At 48.4% G+C, this 16,494-nt stretch overlaps 1 protein-coding gene and 1 long non-coding RNA gene across 3 annotated transcripts in view; one reads left to right on the top strand and one right to left on the bottom strand.

Annotated features, from left to right (window-relative positions):
* Positions 1-138: 138 nt before the first annotated feature.
* Positions 139-5,923, bottom strand: LOC145525462 (uncharacterized). Its single transcript, XR_014068222.1, has 3 exons — positions 5,783-5,923; positions 1,076-1,166; positions 139-296 (listed from the first exon to the last, which is right to left on the bottom strand). It is a non-coding gene; the product is annotated as an uncharacterized LOC145525462 (long non-coding RNA).
* A 9,604-nt stretch (positions 5,924-15,527) lies between these two features.
* Positions 15,528-16,494, top strand: part of CHST1 (carbohydrate sulfotransferase 1) — a 90,267-nt gene continuing 89,300 nt past the window's right edge. The window contains exons 1-2 of one of the 2 annotated variants that reach the window (XM_081538322.1): positions 15,528-15,588; positions 15,869-15,930. The gene's annotated coding sequence lies outside the window, so the exon portion shown is untranslated. The remainder of the gene's footprint in view (positions 15,589-15,868; positions 15,931-16,494) is intronic. The other variant, XM_081538326.1, reaches the window with a different exon arrangement.

Below are 16,494 nucleotides of genomic sequence, written 5' to 3'. Positions count from 1 at the left end.
AGAGCTCACACGGGGCTCGGTTCAGTGAGGGCCTGCAGGGGTGGAGAAGGTGACCACAGGCATACCTTGTTCGGGCTGAGTCATACCCCGCCCCGCCCCCACAGCCCGCGTAGAGATCCACGCTCTTTGCACGCCCTCTCTCATTTCATCCTAGCATTATTATTCCCATTTTACCTATGCGGATGCCAGAGTCCAGTGAGGTCAAGAGCCAGGACAGAGCCAGCTCAGCAGTCAGGCCCATGCTCTCTCTCCTGATGCTCTGTTGCCTTCCCCCAGAGACAGGCAACTTCTTCATTCTAGAAGTGAAATGAAGCCCAGAAAGGTTGAGTGACTTGCCCAAGGCCACACAGCCAGTTAAGAGGCAGAGCTGGAGCTAGACCCTAGCCTTGTGACTGCGGTCACACTCTCTGTCCTGCCCCTCGCTCAAGACCCACCCTCCTGGGCAGCCCAGCCCAGCATCTGAGTGGGCTCTGGTTCCCTCTTCTCTGGGCATGGGAGGCCCTTGGTTCCTACACCTCACGGCCTTCTTGATCAGCACAGGTGAGTGCTGGATGCCTTTAGGGCCGCGGTCTCGTCTCTCCAGGAAAGCTCACGGGTGCTACCGGCCTGGCTGGGGGTGCCTGTGGGAGTTCTTACCTCCTCCTTGCTTTCCGTTTGGTCCCTCTGTCCCTGCTTGTCAGCTGCCCCTTCCCCTTGCCCAGCTTCAAGGCTGTCAGTGTTTGGGGGAGATTACGCAGTGTTGACATTGGAATATGAATTAGGCGAGAGTGGCAGCCAAATACTGGAATTAGGGAAGGCAGGAGCCCAGGCTGGGATCCAAGAGTGGCTGGAACATCTGTGCCTTGGTGCTTCCAGATGCCTGACCTGGGCCGCCCACCCGAGGACGCCTGGTCCCAGAGCCGCAGACAAGTCCTGCCGCAGCCAGAGTCTGGTCCTCCCCTTGCCCGCCGAGGGTGCAGGTCGGAGTCCCGCAGACCTCAGCCTCATCCACTCTCTGTGTTCCGAGGCCCGGGAGGAAGCAGAGGCTTCTGCTGTGACTTGAGGGACTCAGGGAAGACTCTGTCCAAGGATTTACCTTTTGTCTGAAGGTCTTAGTTAGTGTTCTGCTGCTATTGGTCAGATCCGCATTTGTCAGAATGTGTTTCAGGGAGCTCAGGTTCTGCAGACTGTAAAAGAGGCCATGAAAGTGTGTTAGTGAAAGTGTTAGTTGTTCATTTGTGTCTGACTTTTTGTCACCCATGGACTGTAGCCCGCCAGGCTCCTCTGTCCTTGGGATTCTCCAGGCAAGAATACCAGAGTGGGTACCCATTCCCTCCTCCAGGGGATCTTCCTGAACTAGGGATCGAACCCAGGTCTCCTGCATTGCAGGCAGATTCGTTACTTTCTGAGTCACCAGGGAAGCCATATGTTAGGGAAATGTTATGTTAAACAGAGTTACTACAGGACTTCTAAGAGCCTTTGATAACTTTACAGGCACTGTGATTCTCTTAAAGAAGGAAAGAATTTGTAGCATTTCCCGAACTTGTTTAAGGGGAGAACTTTTCCTCATGCAGAACTTTCTGGGCCAGTGGCAGCAGATCTGAATCTAGTCTAGCAGCTGCTGGGACTGCTGTCCAAAGGTTGGCGTGAGGCTGGTGGAGCCTGAATCAGAACTCGTCCCCTGCGTCTGTGGAACTGAATAGCCGCACCTGCCCTGGGGGTTCCTTCTTCTCTAAATGAGAGAGCTTTGTGTGCAGAGGCGCACCGCCCACTGTCCTTGGGCACAGGTCAGGGGGGTGACGACCACCACCGCTCCTTCTAGCTGATCTGCTAAATGGGGCCACACCGGCAGCTTGGCAACAAGGATCCCTTGGGGCCTTTCCCCTTCTCCTGTCCAGGAGGAGGGCCCCATTCACTGCAGCATTTCTCAGAGTGAGTCTTGAGCCTCCATCAGTTTTTCCACATGAGATTTTTACATGGCAGGTTCAGGGCCAGCTTACCCAGTGGGCAGGACAGGAAGGCACTGGATGTCAGGGATTGACTCCAAAGTCCCATGCTCTGTCTGGGCCACCACAGTGCCTGTCCCCTGGCATGGAGAAGGGCACCAGAGAGACAGGTGACAGAGACATTTCTGGGACCAGCTCTTCGGGGCAGCATGCTCACCACCAGCCACCGTTCCCAGGGCCCCAGGCCTGCTCAGGCTACCTGCAGGCCAGCCATGTCCAAGTCTGATGTCTGGAACACTTCCCCTCTAGGATGCCTGGATCTCGAGTGGAAGGCTTGCCATCTAGACATCAGGGGGTGTTGTCGTCTTTCTCCCTGTCTTCTTCCCACAGAGGCTGCCTGGGCAGCAGGCCTCCCTTGGTCCATCCCGTCTCAGCTGGGGATTGTCTGAATCAGATGTTAAAAGAGGCCAGGTCCTTGAAGGACTGAGCCGCCTCCTCCAGGTGGCCTAGGAGAAACTCACTCATAAAAGCAGGGACTATCTCATTTCTCCTCCCTGGGCCTCCGTTTCCCCACATTCAGAAAACTAAGATCATGGCATCGGGTCCCATCACTTCATGGCAAATAGATGGGGAAACAATGGAAACAGTGTCAGACTTTGTTTTTGGGGGCTCCAAAATCACTGCAGATGGTGACTGTAGCCATGAAATTAAAAGACGCTTGCTCCTTGGAAGAAAAGTTATAACCTAGACAGCATATTAGAAAGCAGAGACATTACTTTGCCTACAAAGGTCCATCTCATTAAAGCTATGGTTTTTCCAGCAGTCATGTATGGATGTGAGAGCTGGACTATAACGAAAGCTGAGCGCTGAAGAATTGATGCTTTTGAACTGTGGTGTTGGAGAAGACTCTTGAGAGTTCCTTGGACAGCACAGAGATCCAACCAGTCCATCCTAAAGGAAATCAGTCCCGAATATTCATTGGAAGGACTGATGCTGAAGCTGAAACTCTAATACTTTGGCCACCTGATGGGAAGAACTGACTCATTAGAAAAGACCCTGATGCTGGGAAAGATTGAAGGCAGGAGGAGAAGGGGATGACAGAGGATGAGATGGTTGGATGGCATCACCGATGCGATAGATGTGAGTTTGGGTAGGCTCCGGGAGTTGGTGATGGACAGGGAGGACTGGCGTGCTGCAATCCATGGGGTCGCAAAGAGTTGGACACGACTGAGTGACTAAACTGAACTGAACTGAAGTGGAGGAGGCTCATCTGGCCCTGATAGAATGTCAGTCTATAGATTCATAAACACATCAACTGCTGCCCTGCCTACTTGTGAAATGCTTCTAGGAATTCCCTGCCCTCCATCTGCCCTCAGGTGGGTCCCCATCATTTCTCCCCATGGGAGGGATTCCAGCAGCCTCTCAAGGTGTCTTTCTGCCCCAGGGATGTCTCCCCTTGAGTCCGCCCACCATACAGGAGCCCTCTGGGCTATCTGTCTAGGTTCTGCTCTTCTTACGTCCCTCTCTGGCTTCCACACTTGAGATGGCTCTCCCCTGTCCCTGGGGAGGTCTGTGGCCCCAACCCATCTCTGCCACCTCTGCATGGAGTCTGCTTGGAGTTCTCAAACACACCTGGACTTCCACGCTTCCCAGTCTCTACTCTTGCCATCCCTTTAAAATGCCTTCCTCTTTTTCCTCCTGATGAAATTTGACCTCACTTCTTCCTACCCACCTGTCTTTTCTTCTAACTCTCCCTCTAGGGTGGCTCTTTGCATTGTCCTATAACCAGCAATACACACATTTTTCGCCTCCATAAATCTCATTAGAGTACCAACCATCCTTTGTTGTTGTTCAGTCTCTAAGTCGTGTCTGACTCTTTGAGACCCCGTGGACTGCAGCATGCCAGGCTTCCCTGTCCTTCACTATCTCCTGGAGTTTGCTCAAACTCTTGTCCGTTGAGTTGGTGATGCCATCTAACCATCTCATCCTCTGCCTCCCCCTTCTCTTGCCCACAATCTTCCCCAGCATCAGGGTCTTTTCCAGTGAGTCGGCTCTTGGCATCAGGTGTCCAAAGTAGTGGAGATTCAGCTTTAGTCCTACCATTGGATATTCAGGGTTGGTTTCGTTTAGGATTGACTGGTCTGATCTCCTTGCAGTCCAAGGTTCTCTGAAGAGTCTTCTCTAGCACCATAGTTCAAAATCATCAATTCTTCAGTGCTCAGCCTTCTTTATGGTCTAGCTCTCATACTACTGGAAAAACCATAGCTTTGACAATGTGGACCTTTGTCACAAAGCGATGTCTCTGCTTTTTAAAATACTGTTTAGGTTTGTTATAGCTTTTCTTCCAAGGAGCAAGCATCTTTTAACTCCTGGCTGCAGTCACTGTTCACAGTGATTTTGGAGACCAAGAAAATAAAATCTGCCACTGTTTTCATTTTTTCCTCATCTATTTGCCACGAAGTTATGGGACTACCCACCAACCATCCTACATATTCCCAAAGTATTTGGTGGTTTCTTTAAATTGTAAACACATACTCTTGTAACTGGGCTTCCTGGGTGGTGCTGGTGGTAAAGAGCCCACCTGCCAATGCAGGAGACGTAAAAGACACAGATTCAAACACTGGGTCGGGAAGATCCCCTGGAGGAGGGCATGGCAACCCATTCCAGTATTCTTGCCTGGAGAATCCCACGGACAGAGGAGCCTGGTGGGCTACAGTCTATAGGGTCACAAAGAGCTGGACATGGCTGAAGCGAGTTAACATGCACGTGTACATTCTTGTAACAGCCAGGTGTGGATCAGAAGGAAAAATGAAAGCTCCCATCCCCCACCCTCCAGTTTCTGATCTTCTCAGTCGATCCCACTTCACTGGGGTGATCACGGCTAGCAGCTTCTTCTGTCTCCCACACATGTTCATATGTGTACTCAGCATATATAGACGCACCCAAATCGAGATGGCTAGCCCCCATCATGGGACATTCAGGTATTTCCCACTGTTTACTGTGACAACTAGTGCTGCGATGACAAGACTCAGATGCAAATATTTCTGTTGGCACACTCTTAGAAATGGGGTTGCTGCATCACAGAGTATGTGCACTTGTAATTTTAATACTGTCAGTTGCTCAAGTCGTGTCCGACTCTTTGTGACCCCATAGACTGTAGCCTGCCAGGTTCCTCTGTCCATGAGATTCTTTAGGCAAGAATACTGGAGTGGGTTGCCATTCCCTTTTCCAGAATATCTTCCTGACCCAGGAATCAAACTTGGGTCTCCTGCATTGCAGGCAGATTCTTTACCCATCTGAGCTGCCAGGGAAGCCCTGTAATTTTAATGGATACTGCCAAACTGTCTCCAGAAAAGGCTGACCCATCTACGCCTACCAGCAACAGTCTTGCTGCTGCTGCTAAGTCGCTTCAGTCATGTCCGACTCTGTGCGACCCCATAGACGGCAGCCCACCAGGCTCTGCCGTCCCCGGGATTCTCCAGGCAAGAATGCTGGAGTGGGTTGCCATTTCCTTCTCCAGTGCATGAAAGGGAAAAGTGAAAGTGAAGTCGCTCAGTCGTGTCCGACTCTTCGCGACCCCATGGGCTGCAGCCTACCAGGCTTCTCCGTCCATGGGATTTTCCAGGCAAGAGTACTGGAGTGGGGTGCCATTGCCTTCTCCAACAGTCTTGCACTGATGTTTAAATGTCTAGTTTCCTCATTTAAGAACAAGGCCTGAGTCTTGTTTATCACAGTGTCGCTGGTACACAGTAGTCTCAATAGATGCTTCCTGAGTGAATTGAGGGGTTGCCAAGCCCTGGCTGTCTTCCCAAAGAAAAGTGGAAGCCTTTCTGTCTCTGAAAAGTCTCTGAAGTCACCTGTGGGACCAGGAGACCTTGACTCATTCCATTCAGCTCTCTGTAATGCAAAGAATCCTGAAGACTCCCAGGTACCTTCTTTGTAAGTGGGGAGTGTGTGGTTTTTGTCTTCAGAGCTGGTCTCAAGGATCTGGTTGCCATGGCAACTCTTAAACAGGGCCGCCTTTCCCCTTCCCTCCATCTTGGGAGCCTTGGTTGCCATAGCAACTGTTGGTCCACTCCTCTTCCCCTAACCCTGCCATAGGGCCACCCTCTTCCCTGTGTGGGTCCCACCATTCTTAGGTGTGACCCTGATGTTACTTTGACCCCATGCACCTTGAGACCCTCTCGGGAGGAGATCTAAATGCGGCCACTCCTGAGAACGGTTGGCAGCAGAAAGCAGCATAGCTGTTTGGGAAGGGGAGAGGGCCCAGGTAAGGGGAGGGGGAGGGCCTTGCTCCTTCCATGTCCGGTAGGGTCACTGTTGTTTGGCGACCAGAGGATCAGATTGGGAGGTGGTTTGGGGCATGGATGAGCCACAGGCTGTGTGGCCAAGCATGCTTCCTCATCACTCTTATTTCAGGTGGCAGAGTGGATGGGGCCGACGCCACTGACCCACCTCTCCAGGGGTCCTCAGCCTCAGAGGAAGCAGGAGGCCACTCACAGACCATGCCAAGAGCACCATGGAGTTCCTACAGTCCTCTTAAGAAAGCCCGGAATAGAGTCCTGAGGAGGTGGGACATGGGACATTAACATGATGGGATATTCTGTGGCCAAATTAAAGAAGGACATTAGGATTCTGTTGACCCTTGGAAATTATTTCTAAGAGAAAAAAGCAAGACTCAGATAGCTATGTGGATGCTGACGGCAACTATATAATACCAGTTTGGATGCCCCAGAGCCTGGATTCGGAGGAATGTAATAAAAATGCAAATATAGTTTCCCTATACGATGCTTCTCCTCCAGCATGTCCCCATCCCTGTGGACACTCTTGCCACCTGCTCTGTCACCCAAATTGAAAACTTGGGATTCAAGCTAGACTCCTCCCACTGCCCTCCTGCCCCGCTCCTGTTAGTCACGGGTCCTGTTGATTCTACCTTTGAGTGGGTTGCATGTTTATTTCTCCTCACACGGTGACTGCCACTGCTCCAGTTCACGTTCTTGCTGCTGTTTCTCATGTGGAAACCATTGCCATAACCCCCAGGGGGTCTCTCTCCTCCCAGGAGTGTGTGCCCCCAACTCCCTTCAGCGCACCTGCCATATTGCTCCCTGAGTGACCCGTCTGGTCACGTGGTCACTCTCCTTCAGGCTTCCCGTTTACTCCAGGACCAGTGACAAACTTCTTGGCGCCCTCACGGCCCTTCATGACCTGCTTCCTTGGCCCCCGTCCAGCCTCTTCTCCCTTGAGCTCGCTTCCAGTCACGGGAAGCTGTAGGCCGTTTGCTTTCGTTCTTCGTGCCTGTGAACACACCATGCCCTCTGCCAAGAATAACTTTCCCTGCCTCGGCTGCCAGGTCCACCGCTGTCCACCTCTGAGACTGAGCTCCAGGAAAAAGACGTCGCCACTCTATTCACTCCCTGAAAACTACAGAAACCACCAGGAGAACCGGGACAGAAACCTGAAGTTGCCTTTGATGGACTCAGACGTCTGTACTCCTGGTCTCAGTACGGAGACCCAGGAGGAACACATGACTTAGCAGTGTGCTCAGCCACGCAGTCGTTACTGACTCTTTGTGACCCCGTGGACTGTAGCCCGCCGCGCTCCTCTGTCCGTGGGATTTCCCAGGCAAGAATACAGGAGTGGGTTGCCATTCCCTTCTCCTAGCAGAGAGGAGGAATACCCAATCTCCACACCCACAGCTGGGAAAGGTACTGGGATGCAAGTTGATTTCTTCCACACTCACCCAGTTTAGAGGGTTAGGGACTGGGGGCACCAAGTCCCACAGGAAGCAGGATGGAGACAGGGGCTCACCACGGGAGGTAGTCTGAAAGTCTAGGCACGGAGCAGGTGGATCTCTGAGTCCTCAGCAGTCGGGTGACTGTCCCTCCTTCTCCCGTGAGAGATTGGAGGCTCTGGTCTCCAGGAAGCCAGGTGTACCTAGGAAAGGGGTAAGGAGTCCCACTAAAAAGCAGGGGAATTGAGTCTGCAGATAAATTGAGAGATCTCCAGCACCTTTCTCCCACCCAGCTCCAGAGCAGCAGAATCAGGCCTGTATTGGCATTCTGGCTTCAACCCCACAAGGGCATAGAAGAATGTTTCTCTGGAGGAGCTAAATAATTCCAAAGAAATGACCAATAGCTGCATATATCTAGGGGTCTGTAGCAGACAAATTGGAGAAGAAAATGGCAACCCACTCCAGTGTTCTTGCATGGAGAATCCCAGGGACGGGGGAGCCTGGTGGGTTGCCCTCTATGGGGTCTCACAGAATTGGACACGACTGAAGTGACTTAGCAGCAGCAGCAGACAAGCTGTCAGGAGGAATGATTGTCCTAGAATGTAGCTCATCAAATGGACAAGTCAGGCTGAGGTACTCAAAGCCTCTGACTGGTCTTTTGGTTCCTCCTTATTTTTAGATTTGATTGAAGTACAGTTGACTTACAAAGTTGTGTTAATTTCTGCTGTACATCAAAGTGATTCAATTATATATATATATATATATATACATATGTATATTCTTTCTCATATTCTTTTCCATTATGGTTTATCACAGAATAGTGAATATAGTACCCTATGCTATACAGTAAGACCTCGTTGTATATGGAATAGCATGCTTCTGCTAATCCCAAACTCCCAATCCTTCTCTTCTTCACCCACTGCCCCCCTTCCCCCTCTCTGGAAAACACAAGTCTGTTCTCTATGTCTGTGAGTCTGTTTTTGTTTTGTGGATATGTCGCTTGTGTCGTATTTTTTAGATTCCACATCCGAGTGATATCGTATGGTATTGTCTTTCTTTTTTAAAAATAATTTTACTTCTTTACTCCGGCTGTGCTGGGACTTCCTTGCTGTGCAGGCTTTTCTCCAGCTGCGCTGAGCAGGTCCTGCTCTCTGCTTGTAGCACGCAGACTTCTCATTGCAGTGGCTCCTCTTGTTGCAGAGCTCTAGCCCTAGGGCACATCGGCTTCAGTAGTTGTGGCTCCCAGGCTCTAGAGCACAGGTTCAGCTGTCATGGGGCACGGGTTTAGTTGCTCCTCCGCACGTGAGATCTTCCCAGATCAGAGATAGAACCAGTGTCTCCTGCACTGGCAGGTGGATTGTTTACCACTGAGTCATCAGGGAAGCCTTTGTCTTTCTTTTTCTGACTTACTTCCATACCAACCTGGGGCTTTCCTGGAGGCTCAGATGGTAAAGAAGCTGTCTGCAATGCAGAAGACTGTGTTTGATCCCTGGGTTGGCAAGATCCCCTGGAGAAGAGAATGGCTACCCCCTCCAGTATTCTTGCCTGGAGAATTCCATGGACAGAGGAGTCTGGTGGGCTACAGTCCATGGGGTCACAAAGAGTCAAACACAACTGAGCGACTACCATCTTCCTTCCATCCCAACCCAGGCTGTCAATTAAATGTGATGGTGAAATGAAGACTTTTCTAGACATAAAATATCTCAGAATAGCTTGTCCACCCATGTAGCTTTTCTCATGAAACTACTGAAGGATGTGCTCAAATAAAGCCAGGGATCCGAGAAAGAAGATGTGGGATCCAGGAACAGGGACCCCAACCCAGGGGAGACAAGGGACGGAATTCCTTGGGTATTGGCTAAGAGAATATCAGGAGACCACCTGTGCCTTGGCCCAGGGAACAACTAGACATGATCAGCAGGATATCTGAAGGCTCTAAGGGGTAAGGGAGTTTGTCCCCAGGAAAATAAATGAGACTGACAAATTATCAGACAGGTTTGGTCATGTGGAAAATTACATCGAGGGCATGGAAAAGTTTAGTCAATTGCTTTTTACAAAACAAGCCTAAGTTGATGAAAAATGAGGTAATTATTAATAGGAAAAACAAAAAAGGAAAGAAGTAGAATCACAGTCTACTATTCAGGCTGGGAATACATAGTAGTGAAGGTGTAGACTAAGGATTTAAAACAATGAGGAGCAACGTCCCTTATGAGGGTGGTTCAGTGGTTAAGAATCCACATGCCAACGTAGGGGACATGGGTTTGATCCCTGGTTCCAGAAGATCCCACATGCTGTGGAGCAACTAAGCCCATGCGCCAAAACTGCTGAACCTGCACTGCAGAGCCTGTGCTCTGCAATCAGAGAAGCCAATGCAATGAGAAGCCCACAGAGCAGAGCTAGAGAGTAGCCGCCACTCCCCACAAACAGACAAAGCCCATGCACGGCAACGAAGACCCACTGCAGCCAAAAAGTAATAACAATAATTTAAAAATTGAGATGCAAGTAATTGAGGCGGAGAGGGGAGGAGGAGAGAGAATGGAAGAAAAACTTCTAGTCCACTCAGATGTCAACCAATGTTTAAGATGATGACTCGAGATTGAAGAATAAGTGTTATTTAGCATGAAAGTGAAAATTAGCTGCTCAGTCCTAACCCATGGAGTGTAGTCCTCCAGGCTCCTCTGTCCGTGGAATTCTCCAGGCAAGAATACTGGAGTGGGTTGCCATTTTCTTCTCCAGGGAACCTTTCCAACCCAGAGATCAAACCTAGGTCTCCTGTATTGCAGGCAGGCTCTTTACCCTCTGAGCCACCATGCAAGCCCCTTGGTGACTCAGAGGATAATTTAGCTGCAGCTGCTGCTGCTGCTTCTGCTAAGTTGCTTTAGTCGTGTCCGACTCTTTGCGACCCCATAGACAGCAGCCCACCAGGCTCTGCCGTCCCTGGGATTTTCCAGGCAAGAACACTGGAATGGGTTGCCATTTCCTTCTCCAATGCATGAAAGTGAAAACTGAAAGTGAAGTCACTCAGTCGTGTCCGACTCTTCGCGACCCCATGGGCTGCAGCCTACCAGCCTCCTCCGTCCATGGGATTTTCCAGGCAAGAGTACTGGAGTGGGTTGCCATTGTCTTCTCCAGTATAATTTAGAGAGAGGGTAATTTAGAGAAGGACTGATGTTGAAGCTGAAACTCCAACACTTCGGCCACCTGATGCGAAGAGCTGACTCATTGGAAAAGACCCTGATGCTGGGAAAGATTGAGGGCAGGAGAAGAAGGGGACGACAGAGGATGAGATGGTTGGATGGCATCACCGACTCAATGGACATGGGTTTGGGTGGGCTCAGGGATTTGGTGATGGACAGGGAGGCCTGGCATGCTGTGGTTCATGGGGTCACAAAGAGTTGGACACGACTGAGTGACTAAACTGAACTGAATTTAGAGAGAGGGTTATTTAGAAAGAGGGAGGTAAACAACAGGGCAAAAAGCTTCAGGAGAACAAGGTGAAGGAGTTGGGGTTGGGGAGAAGAGAATGCTCTTTTCAATTGTAAGCCTTTGAGCACTATTTGACTTTTCAAAAGATTAAGAAGTCATACTTTTTATTAAACAACAACAACAACAAAATTAAGAAACTGATTTGGTTCATGTTCTTCCTCTGTGAAGATTTCCCTGACCACCAGGGCATCCCTTGAGAGCCCTTCCTTCTGGGAGCCAGTTGATTGCTTGTCTTCAGCAAGAGTTCAAGAAGGGCTCTTGGAGAAGAAGTGAATGGATTCCTTTTAAAAGTTGGTTAAGTTCAGATGAATTAAAAAAAAAAAAAAGACTTTTGAAGAGGTTGAGCTTGGAAAGCCACACTAACATTACTGGAGATTTGTCTTTCATTGGCTGTCACAGGTGGTAATGTCACATGGTTGAGGTCACAGGGTAGACAGGAGCAGGTTGGAAGTTAGACATGCTTGGGTCCCAGCACTATCTCTGCCTTTCAGTAAACTGAGTTCAAGGCAAGTTACTTTACCTCCCTGAGCCTCAGTTTTCCTCATCCGGACAGTGGGGAGAATAATGGAGCTACTTTGTCAGGCTATGGTTAAGGATTAGGAGAATGTCGGTGAAGTGCTGGGCACACGGTAGAGGCTGGTTAAATGGTGGATGGTTTTATTAAGCTGCAGGGTGTGTTCGTGATAGCAGCTCTCTTCCCTTGACCCCACTTTCTGAATTCCTGTTCTTACAGCTCCTCCGGGAAACTCTGGCCTCCGTGTCAGACGTCCCCATGACAGACCCTGGGCTCAGTGCGGGCAGAGCATATATTAGCAGAGCATTTCAGAGCATCTACACATTTTCAGAGACGTCTGAGTCATTCCATTTTGGGAGCTGTACTGAGATGGTTTCAGCGGCTTTGCCTGCTTTCTAAACAAAAATTATTTAGGTGGGAACAGTTTCAGCTTGAGGTTTCCATGATTTTCACATGACCTTTAAATACCCTAGATTTGCAGTTTCCTTCTTTCTCTAATGAAAGTCTGGATCATCTTGGAGAAAAGAAACTTAATTCCAGGCTTGGCCCTCCCTCTGTCCTGGCTTCCCTCTTCCATTTCACTGGCTCCACCCACCCACTCCCCCGCCGTGGGCCTCCGTCCATCCACGCTCTGCTCGTGGGAACTCACCAAGCACCTCCCACTGGCCACAGCCTGAGACTTTGCACAAGTTTCTTTTTCTGGCTACATTTAACCCTTTTCTTGAAATGTTCTCTTACCTTGGCTTTTGGACACAGGAGTCTCCTTATTCGTTTATTATTATCATCATTATTAGCTTCTTTGTCTTCAGTCTTGATTCTGTCACCATCCCCTTAGACCCAGTCCTTGCTTCTCTTTCACTTTATTGCCTTTATTCTTGGAGACTTGAACAATCCCCTTTACATGGGTGATTCCTTTAACGATCTCCCCTTTCTGTTTCAGTCTGTCCCTGGAATTCTATTCTTGAGTCTCTGGTGGACTCTGGGACCTTGTCCCTAAGATGTCTTGAAGTTACCTCATATCCCTTAGATAGACCTTGCCATCTGTCCCATGCCCCTGTCTAACTTCCCTGCCTTGGTCAGAGGCTCTTGAAAGCCTGGAGTTAGTCTTTGCTTCTCTCTCCTTCATTCCTCTCTGCCTTCTTCCCCCTTCAGCTTTACTTCTTGAGCCAGCCTTCTGATCTCATCAGGGTGGCCTCTGCGCTGTCCCCAAACCCATGTGGTCATTCCTCTGTTATGCCTGTAACGTCTTTCTGCGAGGACAAACTGTCATCACTGTGTTTTTCTATAAGAGAGTCTCAGTGTTAGCCAATTGCATATCCTTTCTGAGTCCAAGAATGGTGCAAAGCATCCTTGGTCTCAGTGAGTCAGCTGCCAGTCTCCTCAAACCCAGCCACAGGCAGTGTGAGGCCTAATTACCATGCAGAAGCCCTGTCCCGGGGGCCTGGGGCGTGGCCTTTCCTTGGCGTCATTTTGACTAGAGTTGTGTGTGGCAGGGGACATGGTTTCTGCAAGGTTCAGAGCTCAGCTCTCTCCTGAGTCCCAGCTCCACCCTGCGGGGGGACTGTTAGATCCTTAAGCATTTAAATTCTCCAAATTCTTAGAGGCTAAGAGAAATCAGTTATTCCCTCGTTTCTTGGATGCTGTATTATGCTAACAGATTCTGTCTTTTTGCCTGGGAGGCTCTCTCCTCAAGGGTGGGGAGAGAGTGAAATTTCTATCCTGTATGGAACTCATGTCCTGTTCCACTTGTATCTTTGTTTATGTTGGTCATCTATCCAAAATATTTACTTCTCTCCAATCTGGGGAGTCACAGTCTGCATATTCTCCAACGCAGAGAGCAGTCTTAACCATTCTCGTGCCACGGACCCGTTTGGCAGGCTGATGAAACCTGTAGACCTCATCTCAAAAATATGATTTTAGATACATTAAAAAAATACACAGTATTATAAAGGAAACTGGTTGTGATGTGGTTGTTAAAATATTAAAGAACACCAAATTGTGATATGGTAATGTTGTTCTCCTTTATTACTATATTAAATCAACACTATTATTTCAAAGTAGTGATGAACATTAATGATATTTTGAGGTCTCTGCAGTAGTATATGGTGATTAGGAAAACATCTGTTACACCTGCTTCTGTGGTTGGTAACCTACATTTATAATGGCATGAAATGCTAAGTTCCAGGTAGAGATTAGTGAACACAGAGATGCAATTTTTCCTCATCCAAGTTCATAGGTCCCCCTGAATTCAGTCCATGAATCCTAGAAATTCTTACTGTGGATCTCAGTTGAGAACCTTAACTCCTGCTTCCCTCATGGAGCACTCCTTGACTACCACAAACTCCTCTCTGAGTTTTCCCTCATACTGGAACTCTTACAACATTCATTCAGCCAACAAATGCTGACACGGCTCATGTTCAGGCAACCATTGAAGCAGATGTTGGGGTCCACGTAGTGAGAAGCAAGACTGAGTTTCATAATCAGTGGGCGGGATGGACACATTCTCATCCAGCTATCACTCTAAATGTAACATGAAAGTCATCCTGGAAGAATTCACACAATGGTCTGCAGTATCCCAGAGGAGGTAGAAGTTAACAATTCAATTTGGCAAGGAGTTAGAGGAAGGAAACGTCAAGAGGAAGGCAGCATTTGAGCTTGGCCTTGAGGAAGAGTGGGATATAAATTCCACATGGTTTAAGTAGATCTTGCTGGTATTTTCCCTTTGTCTTGCCACAAGTGAATATGAAACTCCAAACAGGATTATGTCTTACAACAGGTTTTTCTGTATTCTCCAGAACCTATGACAGGACTGATCATGGGCACTCAATCCATAACCATTGATTAATTAATAATGTTTTCCAAGAATAAAATTTCTGTATCAATTAGTTATTGCCATGTAGCAAAGCATCCCCAAACCTAGTGGCTTTAAACAACAACTTCTTTCTCACTGGTCTCCATGTTATTCTGCTGATCTGGCCAGGACTGGCTATTCTCATCTGGGCTCTGTGGTCACATTGGCAGAGGCTGGTTGGTCTGGAAGAGCCTTGACTGGATGGCTGGGACTCTCTCCTGCGTGCTTTCTCAACTTATGCTTGCATTACGTTTACTGCTGTCCTACTGGCCAAAGCAAGTCATAAGGCCAGGCCCAGAGTCAGCGGGCAGGACAAGGGCAAGGTACAGGGAGGCAGAAGAAGTTTTGGCCATTTTGTCGTTGTTTAGTTGCTCAGTTGTGTTCTGCTCTTTGCAACCCCATAGACTGTAGCCTGCCAGGTTCCTCTGTACATGAGATTTCCCAGACAAGAATACTGGAGTGGGTTGTCATTTCCTTCTCCAAGGGATCTTCGCCACCCAGAGATCGAACCTGAGTCTCCTGCATTGGCAGGTGGATTCTTTACTGCTGAGCCGCCAGCGGTAGCGTGCAGTTTTGGCCATAGTTTTCACAATTAAACAATCAGCCTCAAATCCTTTGCGGAATGGGACAATAGGCAAATCAATAGGCACACGCATAAATGAAATAGTTAAAGCGTAAGGGGCAATTTATAAATTCAACTAGCAATGTGGCCTCTTCTGTGGCTATATCCTAAGTGTTTGAAGAATGTTATCCACAGAGACTGGCTGGGCCATCCTTTTATTATTATTTTTTTAAACCGGGATGCAAACCCATTGAATTGTCCTTTCATGTTTGATGTTCCATCAGTTAAGCATCCCACACAATTTTTCATAGAGATGCTTTCTTTCCCCCTGAGGACATCTGCAACAATCCAGAACACACTTTCCTTGGTACTTGACTCTCAGTTGCTATAAATATCAGACATTCTGTCAGCAGCTCAGGGTCACAGCTCAGGTTTCCTGAACCAATATCACTTGCCCCTCTGCTTTGAGCTGTGTCTGTTAGAGGCAGTGGTGTGGTAGACAAAGTGAAGTGGAAAATACAGGTCAGAAAGCTTGTTCTTTAAATTAACTGAGGGAAAAGCATATGTGTGTGTGTGGAGGGGACGGGCAGAGTTAGCCATACAATTGCTTTTAACTGTTCAGGCTTTAATGTAGGTGATAGCAGAATTTGAAAAAAATATGCTGGCAGAGTAGAATGTGCTGTTGCTGGGGTAGGGGGGCCACGCAGACCTGAGTGTGTATCATAGCTGATTATTTATGGGCTGTATGACTTCAGGCAAGTGGTTTAAGTCTCTGAGCTCCATTTCTCCTTATCTGTAAAAGGAACTGGCCATATGCTGACCTCTGTTTGTGGTGAGGATTCAATGAACTGCCATGCTTAAGAGGTAAGTGGCTCAGCAAATGTTTGATATTATTTCTTACAGACTGGAAATAAAAATCCAAATGAGTTACCAATAGCAGGAAGATGGTTCTCTGTTAGTCTTGCAGAGAATAACTCAGGGACCTGCCTTCCAATCTTAGACTTGCCTCTAACTGGGGGACCGTTTAAGCCTCAGTTTCCACATCTGTTGAGTAGAACAATTAATATTCATAGCCTTGTTTTGACAATCAAATGGCATATTGCACAGGTTTTATTTTTTAAAGAATTTAAAATCCCTTTGAATACATGTGATATAATGCTGCAGTGATTGGCTCTCCCCATGGGATTGTTCAGATGGGCTACTCTGCACCCAGCACTCTGCTCCTGTGGTTAGCAGTGGTGTTGAGGAGAAATTAAAATTAAAAGCGTGTTTCCTTCCAGATGTTGTTGCTACAGGCTCAAGGTGCTCTTTTAACTGGGACATCAGACTCTCTTGAAATAGACAGAATTCTAGAAACATGACATTGGGCTTGATTCATCGCTTAAACTTGTGGCTGACTCATTCTCTCCTTGATCGTTTCTTCAACAG

The sequence above is a fragment of the Giraffa tippelskirchi genome, chromosome 11 (assembly GCF_054371585.1).
Source record: "Giraffa tippelskirchi isolate mGirTip1 chromosome 11, T2T-mGirTip1v1.2.pri, whole genome shotgun sequence".
In the NCBI taxonomy this organism is placed as follows: domain Eukaryota; kingdom Metazoa; phylum Chordata; class Mammalia; order Artiodactyla; family Giraffidae; genus Giraffa; species Giraffa tippelskirchi.
This window is presented reverse-complemented; position numbering and strand designations above follow the sequence as displayed.